Source organism: Choloepus didactylus, chromosome 17, assembly GCF_015220235.1.
Source record: "Choloepus didactylus isolate mChoDid1 chromosome 17, mChoDid1.pri, whole genome shotgun sequence".
NCBI classification, from domain to species: Eukaryota; Metazoa; Chordata; class Mammalia; order Pilosa; family Megalonychidae; genus Choloepus; species Choloepus didactylus.
Window position 1 is genome coordinate 74,138,001 of NC_051323.1, and position 22,175 is coordinate 74,160,175.

The 22,175-nt window shown below is 49.0% G+C and overlaps 1 protein-coding gene across 11 annotated transcripts in view; it reads right to left on the reverse strand.

Annotated features, from left to right (window-relative positions):
• Nucleotides 1-13,529, reverse strand: part of INPP4A (inositol polyphosphate-4-phosphatase type I A) — a 154,250-nt gene extending 140,721 nt beyond the window's left edge. For 7 of the 11 annotated variants that reach the window (XM_037807827.1, XM_037807823.1, XM_037807829.1 and 4 more), the window contains exon 1: nt 13,318-13,529. The gene's annotated coding sequence lies outside the window, so the exon portion shown is untranslated. Of the gene's footprint in view, nt 1-12,301; nt 12,334-12,775; nt 13,214-13,317 lie in introns of those variants that run through there. The other 4 variants (XM_037807830.1, XM_037807828.1, XM_037807821.1 and 1 more) reach the window with 3 other exon arrangements.
• Nucleotides 13,530-22,175: the final 8,646 nt, after the last annotated feature.

The following is a 22,175-nucleotide window of genomic DNA, read 5'->3' on the forward strand; positions in this document are numbered from 1 at the left end:
GAAAAACTAAAGGATGTCTGGAAAACAACAAATGAACAATATGAATATCTCAGTAAAGAAAGAGAAATTTTAAAAAGGAACCACACAGAAATACTGGAGCTGAAGACCACAGTAACTGAAACGGAAAATTCCTAGAGGGCTTCCACAGCAGACTGGAGCTAGCAGAAGAAAGAAGCAGTGAACTCGAAGACAACACAATTGACATGAGTCAGGCCAAGGAGCAGAAAGAAAAAAGAATGAAAACAAGTGAGCAGAGGCTGAGAGACCTGTGGGACACCACCAAGCACGCCAGAATTCTCACCACAGCAGTCACAGAAGGAGGAGAAGGAGAGAGAAGGGGGCAGAAGGAGTCTACCAAGAATTAAAGGCAGAAAACTCCCCGAGTTTAACAGAAGACATGAATATACAACGAACCCCAACAGGATGAACTCAGAGAGAACCACACCCAGACACACAGAGGTCAAAGTGTCAGATGCCAAGGGCAAGGAGAGAGTTCTGGAAGCTGCAAGAGAAAGGTAACGTGGTATGTACAGTTGAAGGCTGATTTCTCATCAGAAACCATGTGGTAGGAAGACAGTGGGACAAAATATTTAGAGTCCTGAAAGAAAACAACTGCCAGCCAAGACAAGCCTTACTCGGACGATATGGAATTAGTTTAAAAGGCCTATGTGTAACTAGGAATAAGATTTTGAAGAAGTGTTTCTTACAAATAATAATAATAATATCTAACCATTAACTGCCCTCCTCCCTCCAAAGAACCAGTTGCAGGCTGCTGAAATGGACGGGGAGGAGCTTCCGAAGGCCACCTAACCCAGCGCTGTCCAGCCAGCAGACCCAGGTGGGCTGCGGCGTCTCCCCAGAGCTCACGGGAAGGCTAATCGCAGGCCGGAAACCGCTAACCCACCACCAGGGCGCCGGTTAACTAACCCGCCGCACCTCCTGGTGTGGGACGGCGTGCAGCCAGACCGGAGCGAGAAACTCCTCACGCCCGATGTGCAATGAGAACCAAGACAGGGTGCAAGGAAGGGCGCAGTGAGCACACGTTACCCCGGGTGTAAAACGACACTTTTAAATGCACACACACACGTCTGCTGGCACAGACAGAACGCCTTGGGAAGAACATGCTGGAAGCACACAGCATGGTGCCCCCAGGGAGGGGGAGAGGCAGACCTTATCATACATCCAGCTGTATCTTAAAATTTTGAGCCGTTTAAATGTATGCCTATTCTAAAACTCAAGATAACATAAAAATAAAATGGTCAAATTTGCCAAATCGTGCTGAGTGCAGGCAGGTCCTGGGGACTCCCACAGGCACTACAGAGAGGTTCACGGCAGCATGAACCCCCGTCAGCCCCCCAGGCACCCCGTGGGCTCCTGCTTCTCACTGCTCCCCTCGCCACAGTGCATGGCCCCAGCAGTCCACGCTCCCAGTCCAGAGTTGCAGACCCGCAGGGGTGGATGCGTCCAGCGACCGTGAGCCCACAGCCTCTCACCCCGAAACGCTGGCTGCCGGGCTGGACTCCGCCTTCTACCTGCTCTGCACGCCCTGGACAGAGGGTCCAGAGGCCACGGGAGCTCTCAGAAGGTGCCAGTCGGCTGCTTCCCTGAAGGAAGAGCCCCGCTTCAAGGAACCCATCCTTCTGGGGGTCTTCACACCCAACCCTCCCATCTGCTCAGCCAACCCAGTGTCTCGCGGACGCTTTGAGGGGTACGGAATTCTCCTCCCCAGCACTGGGTTTCCCTTCTGCTGCTTCACAGGCACGGCTTTGCCTCCGCCACTGTGGCCACCACAGACACCCCACCCCATGGTTTGTCATTTCGTCCAGGCTGCATCAGGACCCAGCGCGAGCAGGGCTCGGTGGCTGCGGAGCCTACACTGCAGGATGCCCCATTTGACCTGCCAGCCCCCCGAACGGGCAGTTAGGGCACAGGAAAGGCCAGAACCACCACTGGCATCCATTCAAGTGGCCATGGAATCACGCTTGTCGTTTAAAATGGTGAGAACAGAAGCAAAATGGAATTAATATGTTCAAAGAAGCCTGAAGACCCGCCAGTGGGGGAGGAAGCCTCTGACCCTGAGGGGGGTCAGAAAGGCCCCAAGCCCCTGGGGGACCTGCCCCACACCCCTGAGCCTCCTTCCCAGTGAGCTCCCCTGCTCGAGCTGCCGCTCCCCCCATGTCACATAACCATGCCACAAAGCCTGTGGGGCCCCCAAAACCCACGGGAGGAGGAGCCACGTCCTCCCTCCAGTCTTCTCCTTATCTTTTAGGACCTATAATACAACACTCACAATCCTAGGTATTTGAAAAAATTACTCTTCTAAATTGATTAAGTTTAAAAAGCAAAACATCCCTAAGATGACCCAGGCCTGAGGGGTGGCCCCCTCAGACCCTGGAGGAGCAGAAGAGCCCGTGCCCAGCTGGCTCGAGGGGGCTGGCACGCCGAGGACACGTGGGCCGAGCTGGACACGGGCCTGGCCTTCATGTGGAGGACGGGTGAGGTGGGGCAAGCTGACAGGCCAGGCTCTCCAACAGCCGGCCGGGGCGGCTGTACTGCTAGCTCTGCTCTCAGCTCCCTCACAACATAAATGAACCCCAACCTGACCTCGAGGAAGCAGGCTATCTCCCCAGAGAGGCTGAAGCATTTGTTTTGGCTCTTTCAGCAGCAACACGGCAGCTCTGTTTATTCCTCACTCAGTAGACAATTATTACACATCTGTTTTGTGCCAGGCACGGTGGGCTGCACTGGGGAGACAACAAATGAGCTCCTGTCCCTGCCCCGAGGGAACGGAGACACCACAGGTCCCCAGGGGACCCCCAACCCTCACACTTGCGAATGCACTGGGGGGCACAGCGTCCCCCATGAACCAGGATAAAGCTGAGCAGGACATTCAGGCAGCTTCTCCAGACCCTAACGGGCTACCGCATGACCCAAGCAGGCGAGGGTGTGAGGCCCCTGCCCAAGCAGAGGTGCCCAGCTCCCTGGCTCCCTGCACCCCAGCCTTCAGAGCAAGCACCCGTGGGGGGTGTCATTCCCCTTCCACCTGTCTGCCCTTGCCCCTTCCTCCTGGAAGCAGTTCCTGACCATCCTAGGGGAACCAACCCCCTTCAGCCACTCAGAGTGGGGCAGGAGCCTCTGGCCAGGGGCGACTGAGGGACCAGGAGCTGGGGGCAGGCGCAAGCTCGGCTCCCAGCTGTGTCCCTCCTTCCCTGGTCATGGAGGGGCCAGCGTGACCAGGGGGCCTGGACCCACTGGGCGGAGCTTCTCCTGCTGACCACGATCCTGGGGGGTGTGGGGCTGGGGCCACTTCCACTGGCCCCAACGCAGCCCTGAGGGGGAGCACAGGCCAAGCAGCCTCCAGAAGCTTCCACACCCAGCTGTGTGACATCCGTCCCGCTCCTTGGCCTCCGTCACCTGTGCCCATCGGTGCAGATCCCATCACGTGTCAACAACGGAGGGCGGTAACCCTACCAACCCCCAGCCACTGTGGCCCCCAAGAGGCTCACGGGCCTGCCGACCACCGAGACCCTGCGGAAGCCCTTGGCCACTCACTCAGTAAATGCCTACTGCGTGCTTATGAAAAGAGCTGTTTTCTCCCTTCTCCAGGTACTAGGTAGGCCCATGGGAATGAAGACGGACGCTCAGAGCTGGCCAGCGTGCTCCTTGGAGATGGTGCATAGCACGGTCACTCCTGGGCCACTCCCGGCTCCACAGGGCCGTGCCTGCTGCAGACCACGTGCCCTGGCTCCTGGGTCAAACAGCGTCCACCTGTCCTGCCTCACAGGCGAGCCCTGTGCCACAGAGATGCTCCCACCACATCTGTGGCAAACGCCAGTCAAACCTAAGGGCTTGGGGTGTCTCTGGGCCAGTGGCAGTTGCCAGGGGACCCCAAATGTTCCCCGAGCCCCCTCCGCTCCTGACACACACTAGCACGGCCAGTGGCCACAGAAAGTGGGCTGGCAGCAGCTCCCAGCATCACAACACTCACGAGAATGCCAGACAACTCTGCACCCCATTGGGCGCCTCCCCTGCAAGGGCACGCAGTTAAACAGGGAGAGCAGCACCCCTCTCCTCGCCTGGACCCTGCCTCGGCGCCCAGGATGCTCAGGCTGTCCCCAGGTCCTGTGGGCAGGACCCGCCCACTGGGGACGCCCACCCCGGCACACCCTGAAGGGGGGCAGGCGTGTCGATGAAGTGTGGAGCCTACCTCCCTTGAGTAAAATATTTCACTCTCAAACATGGAAAAAAAAAATAATTTACGTTTTACCTGAGAAAGAACCAGCTAGTAAAACAACTGGAAGACAGTCACCAGCTCGGACTCTGCGGGCAGGAAGGAGCCACGCTGGGCCACGAGCACAGTGCTGTCCTCGTCCCCGGCCAGCCAGGGGCCACTCCAGGGGAAGGCGCGCAACAAAGGGCTGGTTGACAAGTCTTACCCTTTTTAGATGTGAAATTAGTAAAAAAGTTACATTGACAGAAAAATATTTATTGCAAATTAGCACATTTTCATCATTAGCTTTGGAAATACAAGCAGAATTTCCTTATTTCAGAGACGTAAATCCAGGAGGCGTTTCTCTGTAAAGATTCCTGAAACCATGCAGGCCCGGACCCAGAGCCCCAGAGATTCCGGTCTGTCAGGAAGCTCAACTGCCCGGTGTGAGTGTGTGCACAAGTGGTGAACAAGCACACGTGCGGGGTGCGCACACGTGCGGGGTGTGCACGCGTGCCCTGGGTGGGGTGGCGGGCAGGTGCCCAGGGCAGCTGGCCCAGAGGCAGGACCAACAACTGCTGTGCCCACTGACACCGGGGAAGGCCCCCAACTCCTCCAGAGGCTTTCCTTCCCCTTGGGTGACGGCCGGCACGTCTATCCTTAAAAGGGCAGCCACCGTCCTGGCCACCAGGCCGTGTGCCAGGGATGGCCGGTTCCAAGCACGGACGGCCGACCTCCAGACTCAGGATGGGAGGAAAATCAACATCTACCTTGAGTAAGCTTTCTTCCTTAAAGTTTTCTCTGTTCTATGCAGCCAGCTCCAACCCTAGTAATTTTCCCGTCCCCCACTGATAATCCAGTGGCAGAGAAGGCTGGCATCTAGTATTGCTGGGAACTGGGGATAAGGAAGGATGCTGCTTTGTATTTAAGCTCACTAACAGTCTCATTTCCCTAGAGAGAGGCTTTTAACACACTTTGAAATTCACCCTCGGCTCTACTCTCATAAGACCCTATTAATCATAATAAGATTCATTTCTCCCTAACATAACCAACATTTATATTCCTAAAAAAAAAAAAAAAAGCTCACCAATCCTATTCCCAGGACCAACTGAGTAGCAAGCTCAAAGAGCTTTAACATACCACATTCTTGTTTACTGCCCCAAACGTTTAGTAGCTGGGCTTGCATATTTAGTGCAGACCCACAAGTACCTCAGGCAAATCTAGGTTATGAGGTAAAAACAGCCCCCATTTTTATGCATTGCACCCAGTGCATTAAATCAGGTTCCCAGTCGAAGCCACTGCCTGCTGGTTACACAGCAGACACTGGTACAACCCTTCACAGTTTACAAAACAGCCAACCTTGTGTAATCCTGTGACACCCAGTTCCAAGGAATGACAGAGCAACTGCAGCCCTGAAGCTGCCAGAAAGGAGAAAGAGAAGGTGACCCTGCCCCACCTACCCCTGCTCGCCTGCGTCACGACGACCACAGCTTTAGCCCCTCTGCAGAGGACACTGTGACGAGGACCTGCCCCAGGAAGGGGGCCCAGGGCCCTGAGGACAGTCAATCCCTAACACGAAAGGCCGGTGCTGCCCCAGATTAGAAACCAAGTCAGAGTCACTATGAGGTCGAGATGCTTCTTCACAGCCAAGCTGGTAGGAGTCCGTGGTTCCCAACAGCTCTGCAAGCGGCGAAGCTCCTTCCCCTTGGAGCCAGCCGATGGGCCCCGGACAGGGCTCCTGGCTACTGCACTGTCCCTCCGCCGGCTCTTCTTCTCTCTGTGCCCAGAGAAAGCAACACCTACCTTGGTGAAGATTATCCAGCTGATTTTAAAAAATGTTAAATAATTAAAGATGACTCTCAAAATGCAAGGATCCTCCTCCCTCCAGTGAAGTCATTCAAAACCCCACAAATTTCAAAGGCGAGGTTCAGGAGACACTCGTCCTGGGCAGTGGCTGGGTGAGGGCTGGCTACACGCACTCTCGAGGGGGCAGTGCCCAGGTGGCACCTGCCGGGCTTCGAGGACAAAGACAATGAACGAAGGCAGACTCAAAAGCTCTTAGCCCGGGCAGCACCCCCGAAACACATTTATAACTTCTCAAGGACTCGGCGTGCAGGGACGGCACTCCCAGTCGAACTCATTTGAAGCACTTTCTTTTTAACTTTTTAACCAGTTTATGTTTTAACTGATAGCTTTAAATTCACGTCTTCTTTTCCCAACAGGTCAGGAATGGTAAATGGGAAATAAAATTAAGATCAGAATTAGGATAAAACCAGGCTGCAGGCTTAGATGGAGACGCCAGAGGAGGACACGCAGTGGCCGGAAACGAGGAGGAGTCCAGGCCCGACAGGAAGACAACTGTGCACGACAGCCAGGACGCCCACGGGAGTGAAGACGTCTCCACCAGACCATCGGAAAGTGACAGGACTTGGAGTTCAAAATGCCTCCTTAGTTGCCCCGGGGAGCTGTGTTAGGGCCTCAGAAGGAGGGATGGCAAGTGGGGACGGGGTGGGCGAGCCGGGAAAGGCAGCAGGTGCTCCCCTGGGCCGGGAGGGTTTCATCTGCACAACGCGGGCAGCTTCACCCTCCACAGACGTTCCCTGGGCACTCCAGGGTTGACACTAGGGCGTTCTCTCTCCTCTAGAAAACTCCCCCTGAATCACTGCAGAGGGAGAGAAAGTCAGAGAATACAGAAGCAGGAGTTTCACCGTCATGGCCACAGCCTGAAGCAGCACTTCCCCAAACAGACTGTGGGGATGCATGTATGTCACCCCAATCCCGACTAAACCGGGAACCATGGTGGTCCTCAGGCACCATCGTCACCCCGTCCCGCCATCAGAGAGGGGCTCGAGGAAGGGGGCGAAGGGGGCACCCCCTGGATGGAAGAGGAAGCAGGAGAGTGAGAATCAGATGTAAGTCCCCGGCAAGCTGGGGCAAACCCACATGAAACCAACAGACTTTGGTTTCCACCTAAGGGGGAAACCATCCACCGCCAATCTCTTCCCCCAGAGGAGGAACAACATCTGCGAGATTCTGGAGAGTCCCAATGTTTCCTGATACCTGGCCCCATCCTAAGTGGTTTCCGACAATCATCCCCTTTTATTGGACATCTGACAACCACCCAATTATGTGACCATTTTATCTACATTTGTATATGCAGAATACAATCAAAGTTAATGAGCAACAATCATGAAAATAATGAACATTCCATCCTACCATCAAAAGTTTTTAAAAAAACAAGTGTCAGTAGAAAATGTAGCTGGGTCAGCACCAACCTGGTCAAAAGTTTATGGTGCACGGGCCCCTCCCGCTGCCCTTCTGTGCCCAGCTCCTTCTCTGACCTTTGTTGGCAGCCCCCTGCCCTCCACACCTCCCTCTTCTGAGACATCTCCCCTCCAAGGCCCCAAGCAGGAGTCAGAAATGGAGTATCCTCTAGGCCTCTGACTACATTTTAAAAATAGGGCCACTGTGGGGATAGATGGAGATGCCAGGAAGACTGCAAAGCTGAGGAGGGGACACGCAGCCCTCAGAAAGGGCTCCAGTGGGACTGGTCTAGCACGTGGGGGTTCTCAGAGCTCCCCACCCACACTGCTCAGTCCTCACAAAAACCCTGTGTGCCTGGCCCGGCCCCACTCTACAGGGGAGGAGGCTGAGCCAGGTGCGTGCCCAGCACCTTTCCTTCCCATGCTCCAACTTGCCTCCAAAACTGACCACTGCCCCGAAAGAGCCCACGGCCAGCCAAGGTGACCTCGGAGTCGTCCGGCTACCACTGAGCCATGAAGAATTCTTGGGGCGTCTCAGGAAGCAACGGGCTCCAGCAAGGAGGAGCTCGCCCCTCTCTCTGCAGGCAGACAGATGTTGAACCCCCATAAGCAGAGAAGTTCTCAGAGGGAGTTCAGTTTCAGCTCCCTCACAAACCAACACACTCCCGTCTCAGGACCAGGCCTGCTAAGGACACCCCGTCACCCCAAGGGCCTGGCCCAGGTCAGCCACCAAGACGATAAATCCATCAGCACAAGATCAGGAGTTCAGAACATGTCTGCTGCCGTCTCCACGGGCATATGCTCTGGTGACAGCCACCCCGCCACTCCCTCAGGATCACCACCAAAGGCCCCCCTCCGGTCTCCACCTGCGGGGCCGCACGCGCCCAGGGTTCCACGAAAGCCCCGGTCCTCTGCCAGGGAAAGGCCGGTGTGTCTACACCTCCGCCTGGGCCTCCTCCTCGGGGGTTAAGAACCTGTGCTCAACCCCAGGGAGTGACACACGCAACCACAACCCACAGCCAGGGACGTCCACACTGGAGAGACACCCGCGAGCCATCTGTAAACAACCAATTCCTGCACAAGGAATGCAAGGGTGACCGCACCCCAGGATGCGCCTGCACGGCTTCCACCATCTTCCTTTCTTCTCCTTTACAGCTCACAGCATCGAGCTCATGACCCACCACAGTCCGAAACGCCCCGTCCTGGGCCCACCCTTCTCCCACCGGTCTCCTTCCTCAGCCATTCGCCCCAGCATGGAGAGAGCTCAGTCCTAAACACCACTTTCACAGATAAAGTGAACTTTAAAGGCCTTGTAAAGCCAAGAAAATCTAAGAATACCTCCACTGGCCAGTTCCAGGGAAAATGTGGGAACAGTGGGCTATTCTGACCTCACAAACTACACCGTTGAGGTAGCTGCCTATTTTGCTGGACCCAAACATCAGGTCACAGCCACACCTGATGACCTCTGCTCCCCGTGGGAGACAGGGATGCCCCGGTCTCCCCAGCCCTATTCCTCGTCTTTATCACCATAGCACGGCCGCCCATCGCCATCCCCACCCCCGTGGATACAGCTGCCTCTCTGCTTCCGGGGCCTTCACCAGCTGAACCCATGGTGAGAGGCCCCCAGGGAGGGGCCACGGCCAGCTCCAGGGCCACGTGGGCTGGGTGGTGGCGTGGACCGGGAGGCTGTCATAAGGAGGTGTGTGCAGGGGGCACGGAGACGGGCACAGGGAGCCACGACACCCACCCCCCAGCCAGACTGAAAACAAGGAGGGTTCAGAGATTAAACCCACAGAGAAAAGACTGACCTAAACCAAGTTCCACGCCGACCCATGCTCCACGTGTGAGCTCATCATCTGGCCTGGCACAGGAGAGACAGTAACGTATTTAACCCCCACAAGCCCACAGAGTTGCCACAACCAGCAGCTCAGTTCTCCAGAGGAGAAAACCGAGGCACAGAAGGCCTAAGCTACTTCCCAAGCCACACAGTAAGGCAGACAGAGACCCCCAGGGAGTCCCGCTCCAGAGTCCACAGTGGTTCCAGGAAAAAAATGAATGGTTTTGCAAGGTGTATACACCTGACGAACAGGATTGAGGAAAAGCTCCTTATTCATAAAGCAAAATGCTGAAAGTAAAACTATTGCTATTGGGGGCTCAGAGTAATTAATTTCCATCCCTATACTGGTATGTAAAGGAAGCGATGTCTTTCGGGAATGACCCTGGCTTTGGGTCCAGGCTTGGCCTCTCACCAACGAGCTCCTCACCTGCACATCCCTGTCGCCCTCACGGCTCGCCTCCTCGCAGGGCCTTGCCCAGGGTGCATAAGGAGACGGGGCCCAGATCTCGGGTTTTAAATACCATCCGCCACAGAAAGGGGCCAGGGGATTCTTTAGAGAAATGACCGGTACAGGGTGGGGGCCAAGAAAGTACAAGCTGAGTCTTGAACATCTTATACCAGAAAGTAAAGCAGTGTTCAGAGAACCAGGGGGACACTCCAAAGGGCAAAGGAGCCAGCTCGAAGAGGCACTCACGGGCCAAACTGGGACAATGCGAGCAAGAAAACGAATAATGAGAGCAATGGGCTCTAATCTAGTGAAGAAAGCAAGAATTCCTAAGCCCCAAGATATAAATTTAAAAATATGTAAACAAGAGGAAAGATAAGTTCTTCCTTTCAGTACAATTCCAACTAATATGTGTAAAAGGAAATAAGGAATTAGAAAATCACCATTTGGCAACAATCATAATAACTGACTCAGGTAGGAGGCACCCGTGAATTCTAAAACTGGTAGGTGAAAGTATGAAGAGGAAAAGCATATTTACCTGATCTCAAGGTAACTTCCTACAAGGTACGTCAATTCCAAAGGGAAAATGTTAATTTTTCAGTGAGAAAACCAAGCAAGCATCCCCTTGATCAGCTGCTCAGCAAACACGGCCAGCAAAGGGACTGATGGACAGCAAAGGGACTGACTGCCCGATGGCCAGTGTGTCCACTGCAGTTGCCTCTGGGTGCTCCTGCCAAATGCACAGCCAAATGCTCCAGCTAATCAGGAGGACCCAAAATCAAGGGCTAGTCTTCAAAATAACAGGCAGTAGTCTTCACAAATGCCTGAGCATGAAATACAAAGAAAGGCTCAGGAATTACTCCAGAATGAGCAAGAGTAAAGAGGCAGGACACCTTAATGCAACACACAATTTTCTTTTGCCATAAAGGACGTTATTGGGGCAACTGGCAAAATCTGAATAAGACTTGTAGATTAGAAAATAGCATCGTACCATGCTAATTTCCTGATGTTAATGGTGCTCTGTGATTCTGTAAGAAAACACCCTTGTTTTTACGAAATACAGGGTGAAGAACGGGGCGGTCAAGGAGCCTCAGGTCTACAACTTAACTTTTAAACGACTGAGAAAAAAGTAATCACACACACATAGATGCATGAATACGAGACAAGGATAAAGCAAATGGAGTAAAATGCCAAGGTTTAGGGAATCTGGGAATTTTTTAAATAATTGTTGCCACTTTTCAGTGAATCCGTAATCATATCAAAATAAAAAAAAAATTTTTTGAAGACAGCAAGGTATGCCAATGTATTGAAATACAGGTAAGCTCCTGGGATTGGTTCACCATGGCATGTTCCCTGAAAGCACAGAAAGACTAAATGAAACAGCCCTCCTGCCCAGCTCTTCCCAGAACTCGCTCTCCTTGCAGAGCGTCTGTTCCAGGACACGGAAATAAACTGCTTTGAAGGCTCCCTCAAGGCCAGCTCGTTAATCAAGTTCACTAAAGCAGCAACAACACAATCCAGCAGTCTTTACCGCAGGTTTGCGCTATTTTTTCCTTCGGTGAAAGCCAAAGCATCCTGAAGCCAGGAGCAGCTGACCAGGCTACGGGAACTTTCCTGCATATGTAAATTAAAGAGTCTTTCATAGCAAATGAGAATTAAACAGGCTGGGTCCTAACCCTCACCCTCCACTCCGCCTCACTGATTTCTTGAGATGGTGAGCCTCAGGGTGGGGGTTAGGGGTGCCTTGGTTCCCCAGGGCTTTCATTCTCTTCCCGTGGGGCTTTCTCAGAGATGCTGGCTGGACAAGGACCCCAAGTGGGATCCGGCTCAGGGGACTGGCAGGGCCAAGGGTTCTGTCTGTCACAAGGGTTGGTGGGGTGTCTTATATGTTCAGATTGAGGGATTCCGTGGCAGGAGGTTTATGTGATTCTATATGCTGGAGTTTTACACTTGACAAAAAGTTCTCAGGTATACTATTTTATTTCATCCTTTCCTTAAAGAGATCAAAAAAGAAAACACCCTAATACTCAGTTTCTGAAACAGTGGCATGAACTACGGCACCTGCACTCAGCTTCACATCTCGTGCACCTGAGCAGGTAGCACTCTGCTCCAGAACACGTCAAATAAAATTCAGGCAGGTAAGTACCACTCATTTTGCAGCTGGGCACTGGAGAAACACAGCCCTCCTTCCCATTCTGAATTCAGCGGCATCCATTCCTTTAAGTCCTGTCTTCAGGCCAAGCCTGCCCAGCAATTTTGGCTTCTTGCTACAGAGGCCACGTAAATACCTGGGAGCGTGTCTACAGGATGCCACAGAGCCTGTGGGTCTCCATTCAGGTGCATCGCACCCCTCGCCCCTTGGACAGAACCACCAGGCTTTCCCCAAAGAAACCAATGAAGTGAATCTTCCAGGAGTGAACAGTTCAGCCAAGAACCCCCAAAACAGAGGCCCTGGCCTGGGCCCCGAGGCAAATTACTGTTAAAGAAATCCAGTTTTCACCAAAGAAGAACTCAAGACAACCTGTGGTTACTCTACGTGCACGTACCACTGGCAATGTTGGCTAGACTCTAAGACAAACTCGGCACAGCAGGTTCTGTCATTGTCTTTCAGAGATGACAAAACCAGAGTCGCGGTGGCAGGGCCAGGATTCACACCCGGGTCAGCCTGGACCTTTCCCCAACGCCAGGCTCCACCGCCGTCCACACCGTCCACTGCCAGTGGGTTGAACCAGGCAGAATTCCACCGCCACATCCCATTCCCTTAGTCTCCATGCCCTAAGGAGCAGGTGACAAATCAAATTCTCTTAGGCAGCCCCCCAACACAACATGCACCCAGTAACAAGCAAAAGACAAGATGAGCTTCACCACTGCCCCAACTTTCCCACCCAGGGAAATAATTCCAAGATCTGTGATTACGGATAACCCGGGGCAGGAGGACATTATGTAATGTCAGAGGGCAGGCGACACGGGGGAGGGGAGCGCCGCCGTCCCGCTCCCCGCGCCCACAGGCCCTGATGTACCTTGACAGTTGGCGTATTTCGGTCCTCCACGGCCTACACACTCATGACTGGTTTTTCAAGACCCAGCCACGGATCCCTGCGAATTTCTCAGGCCTCCATTAATGCACGAGCAAAGCCACAGAGATGTGAAATGTAAAAGACAAAGAGGAGAAAAGGGCCGGCGCGGGCGGGGGCCGGCAGGCAGCGGGGAGAGGCCTCCCACCCCGAGATGCGCGTTCCTTCCACCCGGTTGTGTTTACACCGAAACGCCGGCAGGGCCTGGCTCCGGGGGCCGCTGGGCCCGATCCTGGAGCCGCGCCGGGCCTCGGGGGCTCCGGGCCTCGCGGGCGCCGGGCCTGGGCGGCGCCGCGTCCGCCTCCCGCCCGGGCCCGGCCCGCGCGTCCCCAGGAGACGCGCCCGCAGGTGCACCGCTAGCTCTGCGATTGCCATGGCAACCACGCGCGCCGCCCGCCTCCGGCCCCGCAGGTCCGGCAGTCCGAGCGCGCCCCTCGGCCCCGCAGGCCACCCCCGGCCCCCCAGCCCGCCCAGCCCGGCCCGCCTACCTGGAGCGCCCGGCCGCGGCGCCCACCGCCCTGCGTCCCGCGTCCTCCGTCCCGCGTCCTGTGTCCTCCGTCCCCGCGCGCCCGCAGCAGCAGCGCCGCCGCCTGGTGGAGGAGCCGCGGGCTACGGCCCCGGCCCCGGGTCCCGCGGTCCTCCGCCCGCCGCCCGCCGCCCGCAGCCCGAGCCCGAGCCCGAGCCCGAGCCCAAGCCCGAGCCCGAACCTCAGCCCGCGCCGCCGCCGCCGCCGCCGCCGCCCTGACCCGCCCGCCGGCCGCCGCTCCAGGGACCTCGGCCCCGCCCGACCCCGCTGCGCATGCGCGTGCCCCACCAGCCCCGGGCCGGGGCGGAGCCTGCTCCCTGGGGGCCCAAGCCAGGGGCGGGGCCGGGGGCCGGGGGCGGAGCCGGGTCCTCCTCTCCCGAAGCCCGGCGCGGCGTAGGGGCGGAGCCTTGGGGCGGAGCCGGGTCCTCCTCCCCAGGGGGACCGGCCGGAGGCCCGGGGCGAGCCGAGGGACCTGGCCGCGGGCCCCGGGTCCTGCTCCGCGGGGGCCGGGCGGTGGGGCAAGTATCAGTTCCTTACTCTTCTCCCCCGAAAGTCTGTGTTTCCGTAGAAACACGATTGAGTAGTCAGAAGTTTGGGGAGAAATCTTTCACTTCAATATGATTATAAATAACATCTGCTTGAGCAAGGTGTAAATACTGGACAATACAAACATTTCACTTTGACTCTAAATTTTATCAGGAAAAAATCTTAAAAATTCTTAAATGAAAACTGTTTTAACCCAATAAACTAGAAACTTCTTAGAGTTCATATCCCTCAGGTATAAAAGCAATTTACCATTTATAATGTGCTTTTGGAAGAAAAGATATTAATCTGCTAGAAATGGAAATTAAACAAGAACTCTCTGATCTCATTTAGAATTGGGTCTGAGCCTCCCCCTGTTACCAAAAAACAAATGCAGACAAAAATCCAAAGTAAAAATGAACACATATAAAACTACTTTAAGATTTTATTTTCTGCTTTTATATTTTATTTCTTTTGAAGAGTAATTTATTACCAACACACTTACCTTTTACTATCTCCAGATAAATGGAAGGCAGTATTGACAGAACCTTGACTAGTATAAAATTTAAAGACAAGAAAATCAAAGTTCTGTAAATGCAAAATATTTTTATATTTTCCATTTTTATATTTATATTGCATTATGTTTACATATATTTATATTTTGTGTTCTATACATAGGGTGACCAATATATTCTGGTTTGCCTGGGACAGCCCCAGTTTACACCTATTTTCCAGCAAAATTATTAATAGGGTCCCTTTTCACTCCTAAAAGTGTTTCTGTTCAGACAATACATGTCATGGCCATGCTAGCCATAAGCAAACCAAGAATTTTTAAACCATTGGATTTAAACAAAGAAGCAAACTTAAATTCCCACACATTTAAAAATAGACCTCAGTCCAATTTCAATATTTCATTTATTTAGCCCATTAAACACTGAGTGAGGATCCAACTTTCAGTAGCCTTTATCACTTTGCTGTGTAATACTAAGTAATCTTTAAAAGCTTTATTATGCTTTTCAGCATGGCAAGGAATTGGGCCAAAATTCTACTTTAGAGTAAAAATTATCAAGAGAAAAGGGAACCACGTTTTTAGTATGGTACTATGCATTCACTAAGCATTACAAGTTGAAGGAAAAATCTGTCCTATGTTTGCTGAGGACAGAAATCCATCAGAGGTTCTCAACACAGAGTCCAAACCCTGCACACCAACCCACTCCCCAAACTTGCTAGAAATCCATATTATCAGGTCCCACCCAGACCTGCTGAAACAGGAATTCTCAGGGTGAGGCCAAGCAACCTGCATTTTCGCCAGCCCTCTGGGGGATTCTGATGTGCCAAATGATGTAAGTAATCTATATCAATCATTAGTCTGACTTAGGTAATCTATATACAACATTTAAGGGCTGAGCAGCTTTATCTCAGAATCACCCCACCTGAGAATTTCTCTTCAGACCATTAAACAGTATATAAGTGTGTGTGTTTGTTAGAGAAAAAAATAAATATATAGCCTTGAAAACCAATAGCCCTGAAGCCAAGGGAGGTGTGGAAACAGCCTAGCAAGCCACTGGAAGGCAGAAGGGGGTTGGAGCACCCCAAAAAGCCCTATCCTCAGAGAACTGTCACTCATTGAACTGTTTGCAGCTTCCTGGGAAAGCTCCCTTCTCAGGACTTTCATTGTCCTGACTCCTGAGCTTGCTCTGTGCAAACAGCCCTAGCCCCAAGGTGTCTGTTGAAAAGAATCAGCAACCGTTGTTTAACATCAAAACTGCCTCAGGTGAAGACACCAGTTGGAGCTAATATGAGGCTGACACAAAATCTTAAAAGGAAAAGGCTGAGGAACGAGATGTCCACAGGGGAGCTTTGAATTGACCAGAGTCTAGAAGGACATGCCCATGTACACAACTGCGTGCTAGCCCAGGAAAGACTTCAGAAGGTTCTGATTTCTCACCTCTGGCTTGTTCTGAGCCTCTGAGCAAGCAGGAAGTGAAGGCTAAGGCAGAATCATTGAAGGCTTGCCCCAATATGCACACAGAGCCTCTCAGTAAAGACAGAGGGACATCTCGGTTCTGGGCATGTAAGGAAATCTCTATAAAATCATTAGTGGACCAAGAAGCTAACAGAGTAGGGCCTTCAATGGCTACAAACAACAAAGAATGCAGACTTTACAAAATGAGTCCAGAGGAGTTGCTAAGCAAACAAAAAGCAACAACAAAAATTATCAACAACAAACCCTGAGGGAGAGGGAAATATGATTTCCAGAGTTGCCAAGTTATGTCATTTTCAATGTCCAGTTTTCAACAAAAACTAGCAAGACAAACAAATGGGAAAGTACACATGCTAAAAAGCAGGCAATAGGCTGTCACTGAGGAAGCACAAATATTGGACTTGATAGACAAACAGTTAAGCAGCTATTCAAATATATTCAAGAAACTAAAGGAATCCATGTTGAAAAAAAATCGTGGGAAGGTGTTCCAATGATGAACATGCCAGGCACAGATATAGACATAAGTTTAATCAGGACTTATGTTCCGGTTTGCTAAAGCTGCCAAAATGCAAAATACCAAAAATGGACTGGCTTTCACAATGGGGGTTTGTTAGTTCATGAATTTATAGTTCTAAGGCCATGAAAATGTCCCAATTAAGGCATCAATAGGACAATACCTTCTCTGAAGAAAGGTTGATGGCATCTGGGGTTCCTCTGTCACATGCGAAGGCACATGGCTGGAGTCTGTTGGACCTCCACAGGGTTACTCATGATTTCCATTGCTGTCTGCAAAATGTCTCTGGGCTTCTGTCTTAGCCTCTCTCTCTCAGCTCCTGTGTGTCCTTGCTCATTTCTCCCAGGGAATTTCTCTCTAAGCATCTGAGGGTCTTGTCTTAACTTCTCTGGGGCAAACTCTGGATTTCATGTCTTAGCTTCTCTCCTGGTTCTGGTTTCAAGGACTGTCTCTCCAGAATGTCTCTGGGCATTTTCTCTCTGAGCATCTCTGAGCTCACTTCAATATGTCTGTGCCTTTTTTCCTCTCATAGAGGATGCCAGTAAAGACAACTAAGTCCCACTTTGAATGGGTGGGATCACATCTCCATGTAAGCAATCTAATCAAAAGATCCCACCCAGAACAGGTCTGCTCCACAGGATTGGATTAAAAGAACATGGCTTTCCTGGGGTACATAATAGATTCAAACCAGCACAACTTATGAACAGTAGATGGTTCCATGGTTGTGGTCAGCCAGGAAAGATGGAAGTTAACACTCCACAAAAAGCAGGGGGAGGGGGGCAGGGAGTAATTTATAAGGACAAAGATGTTCGATAGCATGTGAAAACAGAATTTCGGCAGGGGCTTGTGACACAGGGTTGTGGAGATTTGTTATCAACAGTGATCAGGGGAGGGGATTTCAATGCTTTGTTCAGAACACCATTTGTATATTCCTTCCTCCCCTGGGGAGGTCTGATGTCCTTTAATATCTGTCCTGGTCAAGTAGGCAGCTACATGAAATAACACACTTTCACTATGGAGGGGTGGGGCCTGGGCCCTGGGTCCCTGCAGAAGGTATGAGAACAATGTGTCACCAATCAAAATAACCAATTAAAGGGAAGAAATAAAGAACAATGGTAAAGGTGGGTATAGAGGGATATAGAAAAGCCAGCAGTACTGCATTTTTGATCTGTAGCTCCTCTTTTTCCTATATGATTTAAAAGACATGCATAAAAATCTTTATGAATCTATATTAATAAGTACACAATGTATAAAGGTGCAATTTGTGATAATAGCAACCTAAAGCAGAGGGAGGACAGAGCCGTAAAGGAGCAAGGTTTCTGTATGCTATTAAAACTCAGTTGGTATTAATTCACACTTGATTATTGTAAAGATAAGATGTTGATAATCATACCCAGTGTGACTACTACAAGGAAAAAACAAAGAAAGAAGAAAGGAAGGAAGGAAGGAAGGAAGGAAGGAAGGAAGGAAGGAAGGAAGGGGGAGGGAGGGAGGAAGGAAGGAAGAAAGGAAGGAAGGAAAGTAGGAAGGAAGGAAAGAAATGTACAGAAAAACAAATGAGAAGGGAATCAAAATGGTACACTAAAAAGTAATCAATTAATTGCAAAAGAAGGCAGTAATGAAGGAATTGAGGAAAAAAATGGTAAAAGACATGTTGGAAACAAATTGCAAAATGGTGGGAGTAAGTCCTTATCAGTAATTACTTGAAATGTAAATGGATTAAATGTAAATGACAGAGATTGGCAGAATTGATTTTTTAAAATGATCCAATGATTTAATGTCTACAAGAGACTTACTTTAGATGGAAAGACACAAATAGGTTGAAAGTGAAAGGATAGAAAAAGATATTCTGTGCAAATAATAATAAAAAGATGTGGTAGCTATATTAATATCAGAAAATAGACATTAAGATAAAAATTGTTAAGAAGCAAAGAACATTATATTTGACAAAACAGTCAATCCAATAAGAAGATATAACAATTATAAACATAAATGCAACAACACAGTCCCAAAATATATGAAGCAAAATTGGAAAGAATTGAAGGGAGATTAGGTAGTTCTCTAACAATAGTTGGAAATTCCAGTACTCCACTTTCAATTAAGAAGAGAAAACTGTAAAGAAGATAATAAGGAAATACAGGTTTTGAACAACAGTGTGAACACAAGTAGACTTAATAGAATACATAGAACACTCCACCTAACAGCAGTAGAATACACATTTTTCTCAAGTGGAAATGGAGTATTCTCCAGGATAGACCACATGGTAGACCATAAAATAAGTCTGAATAAAATTTAAAAGACTGCTCTTCTCTGACCACAATGGAATGAAGCCAGAAATCAATAACACCGGAAAATTGAAAAATATGTGGAAATTAAACACCACTCATTTAAACAACCAGTGGGTCACAGAATAAATTACAAGAGACATTAGAAAGTAATTTGAGACAAATGACAATGAAAATACAACATACCAAAACTTTTGCAATGTAGCAAAAATGGTACTCAGAGGGAAATAAATAGATATAAAGGCCTACACAAAACAGGAAGAAAGATCTCAAATCAATAACAAAACTTTACACCTTAAGGAACAAGAAAAAGAAAAGCAAGCTAAACCCAAAGCTAACAGAAGGAAGGAAATAATCAAGATTAGTGCAAAGATAAGCAATACATAGAATAGAAAAAATATAGAATCAATGAAACCAGAAGTTGGATCTTTGAAAAGAACAAGATTAACAAACCTTTAGCTAGACTGACCAAGAATAAAAGAGAAGTGACTCAAATTATTAAAATTATTAAAATCAGAAATGAAAGTGAGAACATTACTACAGACCTTACAGAAACAATAAAGGATTGTAAGAGAATACTATGAACAATTTTACACCAAAAAACTAGATAATCCAGGCAAAATGGACAAATTCCTAGAAACACACACACTATCAAAACTGACTCAAGAAGAAATAAAAATTTGAACAGACCAGAATTTGATTCAAGGACAAGTAAAGAGATTGAATCAATAGTCAAAAATCTCTCAACAAAGGAAAGTTCAGGACCAGATGACTTACTAGTGTTTGATATTTAAAGAAAAATTAACACCGGTCCTTCTCAAATTCTTTCAAAAAATATAAGAGGGAACATTTCTTAACCCAATCTATGCGGCCAGCATTACTCTGATACTAAAGCCAGATGACATTAGAAAAGAAAGCTATAGATCAATATCCTTATGAATATAGATGCAAAAATTCTCAAGAAAATACTAGCAAATTGGATCCAGTAGCATATTAAGAGGAGTAAGTCTTTGTAGGCCTTGGCTTAGACAAAGCCCTCCTATATATAATATCAAAGCACAAGTGACAAAATTTCAAATCTATCAATTGGATTTCATCAAAATTAAAAACTTTGCTTCAAAGAACACCATCAAGAAAGTGAAAAGACAACCCACAGAATGTGACAAAGCATTTGCAAATCACATAACTTTAAGGAACTTGTATTCATAATATATAAAGGACACTTACAACTCAGAAATAAAAAAGACAACCCCATCAAAAGGGATCTAAACAGACATTTCCCCAAAGAAGATATTCAAATGGCAAAACAAACAAACAAACAAAACATGAAAAGATACTCAACATATAAGGCACAAGGGAAATGCAAATCAAAAACCAAATGAGCTATCACTTTACACCTACTAAGAAGGTATGGTGGATTAAATTGTGCACCTCAGTGTGGACATGACCTTAGTCTTGACTGACCTTCTGGTAGGTAGGGAACCATTGTAAATAGGATCTCTTGAAGATGTGACCCCATTAAGGTGTGACCCCACTGAATCAGGTTGGCTTTGATCTGGATTACTGGAGGCCTTTATGAGCAGAACGAAATTCAGACACAGAGAGAGGAAGCCGTGGGAGCACCCAGAGGCTGGAAGTCAACGGAACCCAGAAGAGAAAGAAGATGCTGCCATGTGCATTGCCTTGTGGCAGAAAAGCCAGGGAACCCCAAAGATGTCCGGAAGATATCAAACCTGGGAGGAAGCAAGCCTTCAAGCCTCTGAAACAATGAGCCAGTAAATTAAATTCCTGTTGTTAAGCCAACCCATTGCATGGTATTTGTTTTAGCAGCTGTAAAACTAAAACAGATGGCTAAGATATAAATGTCAGACAATAACATGTGTTGACAAGGATGTGGAAAATTGGAACACTCCTACATTACTGGTGGGATGGTAAAATGGTGCAGCCAACCTTGGAAACAGTTTTCTAGTTCTTGAAAATGTTAAACATATGGTTTACATATGACCCATAAATTCCACTCCTAGGTATAATGCCTAAGAGGGTTGAAAACATAAGTCCATGCAAAAACTTGTACATGATTGTCCATAGCACCGTTATTCATAATAGTCAAAAATTAGAAAGGTTATCTATTGATGAACATATAAATAAAATGTGATCTAGCTATACAACAGAATATTATTTGATGATTAAAAAGGCATTGTGATGGTTTAACAGCGTATGTACTCCAGAAAAGCATGTTTTTAAAGTGAACCCATTCCTGTGGGTATGAACCCATTGTAAGTAGGACCTATTGATGGGGTTACTTCAGTTAAGGGGTGACCCCATCAACTGATTGGATCTTAATCCTCTTACTGGAGTCCTTTATAACACAATGAAATTCAGACAAAAAGAGAAATCCGTGGAAGCAAGAAGCTGAAAGCAACAAAATCCAGAAGAGAAGGAAGACACAAGCAGATGCTGCCCTGTGCCTTGCCATGTGGCAGAGGAGCCGAGGATCACCAGCCGCTAGTCTTCAGGAAGAAACTATTGCCTTGATGATGCCTTGATTTGGACATTCTCACAGCCTCAAACGGTAAGCTAATAAATTCTCCTTGTTTAAAGCCAATCCATTTCATGGTATCTGCTTTGAGCAGCCTAGGAAACTAAAACAGGCATAAAGTACTAGTATATGCTCTATTAGTCAGGGTTCTCTAGATAAATAGAACCAATAGGGTATCTATTACGTATAAATATTATGTAAATATTATGAGATTTTTATAAGAATTTTCTCACACAACTGTGGGGATGGGTAAGCTCAAATTCTGTAGGGCAGGCCGCAAGCTGGGCAAGTTGATGAACGTTTTCTATGAATTCCCCAGGAAAAGCTGGCTGGCTGAAGTAGAGATGGAAATTCTCCCTTCTGGCTGCTGAAATCATCAGTTCTCCTTGTAAGGTCTTCAACTGATTGGATGAGACTTTGTTCATTGCTGAAGGCAATCTCCTTTGTTGACTGTAGATGTCATCAGCCATAGAGGCAATCAACTTACGGATGATTTAAGCCCACAGAATTTCCTAATAAGAACAGTCAGGCCAGTGCTTGCGTGACCAGACAACTGGACACCCAACCTGGCCAAGTTAACACATGCACTTAACTATCACACATGCTGTACATGGATGAGCTTTGAAAACATTAGGCTAAGTGGAGGAAGCCACATATTGTATGATTCCATCTATGTAACGTGTTCGGAATAGGCAAATCCATAGAGACAAATGTAGGGTAGCAGTTGCCAGGGGATGGCAGCCAGGGGATGGGGAGTGACTGCCAATTGGTATAGGGTTTCTTTTTGGTGTGATGAAAATATTCTGATATTAGATAGTGGTGATGGTTGCACAACAATGTGGGTATACTAAAAGCCACTGAATAGCACACTTTTTAAAAGGATGAATTTGCCGGTGTGTGAGTTATATCTCAATAAAGCTATCATTTAAAAAAAAGAAGATAGGGAATTATTGTGATGGGGATCCCCAGACCAATC